This window comes from Hipposideros armiger, unplaced genomic scaffold (genome assembly GCF_001890085.2).
Source record: "Hipposideros armiger isolate ML-2016 unplaced genomic scaffold, ASM189008v1 scaffold_288, whole genome shotgun sequence".
NCBI classification, from domain to species: Eukaryota; Metazoa; Chordata; class Mammalia; order Chiroptera; family Hipposideridae; genus Hipposideros; species Hipposideros armiger.
In genome coordinates, this window is record NW_017731638.1 from 2001699 (window position 1) to 2003638 (window position 1940).

Sequence of the window (1940 nt, forward strand, 5' to 3'; positions counted from 1 at the left end):
TCTGGGCCTGTTTGGGATCATCTTGGTTGGAACTCTCTGCACTTCCTGGGCTTTTATGTCAATTTCCTTTGCCAGGTTAGGGAAGTTTTCAGACATTATTACTTCAAATATGTTCTCGATCCCTTGCTCCCTTTCTTCTCCTTCTTGTATTCCTATGATGCGCATGTTGTTGCGCTTGATATTGTCACCCAGCTCTCTTAAACTATTTTCAATGTTTTTAATTCTTTGTTATTTTTATTGTTCTGCTTGGATAATCTCTGCTATCTTGTCTTCTAAGTCACTGATTCGATCCTCTGCTTCATCCAATTTGCTAGTAATTCCATCGAGTTTGTTATTTAATTCAGTAATTGTTTTCTTAAGTTCTAGCTGGTTGTTTTTCATAGTTTCTCTATCCTTCTTTATATTCTCATTAATTTCCTTGAACATTCTAATAATCAGTGTTCTAAACTCTGTCTCCAATAGATTGTTTACTTCTATTTCCTCTAGTTCCACTGATTCAGGTGGTTTCTTCTGTTCTTTTATTTGTTTCCCCATCCTGGCTTACTCTTTGTGCTTGCTTCGATGCAATAGGTAGATCCCTAGGTCTCTCAGTCTTTTCTGGGTGGACTTACGTGGTATGTGTCCTTTATATTTAAATTACTCAGTCTTCCTATTCTCTTGTGCATGTATACCAAAGGTGTTCCTTGTGTTGTGTGTCTTCTCCTGTTGAAGTTGAGCTTTGATTGCTTTTGGCTTGTTAGTAGGTGGGATTGACTCCCAGGCTGCTGTGTGAGGGCTGACCACTCCAATGAGGCTTGGACCCTATGGGCTCTTGTGCCTGTAGCGATTTCCCTTTGGGTATGACTCTTGTGGGTCAAACCCCATAATGCTCTGGTTTTAACTAAAATTGGCCTCTGGGTGTGATGATTCTTGTGTTTCTTGGGCTGTGCCCTGCTGCAGAGTGATTTTAGAGCAAAACAGATCAACAAGCACAACCACAATAGCCACCAAAGGAAACCAGATAGTCTCACATGTAAAAAACAACCAACAACATACACTCAACATGTACAGAAATACCAAACATACAAAAGAAGAAAACAAACAAAAACAAAAAACAACAAGGTTTCTGAGGGAGGGTGGGAGTGGGTTCTTATCTATGCAGTTTTTTGTTTGTTTGTTTTTTGCTTTCTGTCCAAGAAAAAAAAAAAAAAGCCCCACCACCATTATGAGCTGAGGCTTCTGCCTCAGATGCTCCAGCCGGGCTCCTGCTGGGCTCCGGGAGGGACCGCAGGGGTGCAGGGACTGAGCCCACCCTAGTGCTGCAACGCTCTCCGCTCTGTCTCCTGGGGTCCAGCGGCTCCGCAGCCATGGGTGCGGACTGCGCCTCTGCACGCACGTCTCCTCTCCCTCTCTTCCCCCACTCGCCCAGTCCGAGCCTTTTGCCTCGGGCTGCAATCTGTCACGCCCTTGCTGCTCTCTAGGCAGGCCTTGAGGCGCAGGGAGCAAGCCCTGGGAACACTCTCTGATCTGCTGAGTCCTCGTGTCTCAGCAGCCAAGTGGGTGCGGATGGCGCCTCCACGCAACTTGCCTCCCTCTTCCCCCACTGGACAGATCTGCCCACCTTCCCGTAATCGCTGTGGGAGTCTCTTAGCTGCTCTATGTGATGAGTAGAGGTTTGTTTGTAGAGTTACAGCAGTTCAAATTGCTGTGATTTCCAGGGGAGAGCTCAGGGAGCCCGCCTCACAGTCACCATTTTCCAACCTCTCTACATTTACTTTCTAATATTTTATATTTTTATCTTTTAATATGGGAATTTCTAGCATGGCTAAAAATAAACAAAAAATGATCTTCATTGTATTCATCACCCAGCTTCAATAATTATCAACTCTAGCCAACCTTGTGTTGTGTTTATGCTTGCTTACTCTCCCACTCTGGTTATAATTTGAAGCAAATTCTAGATA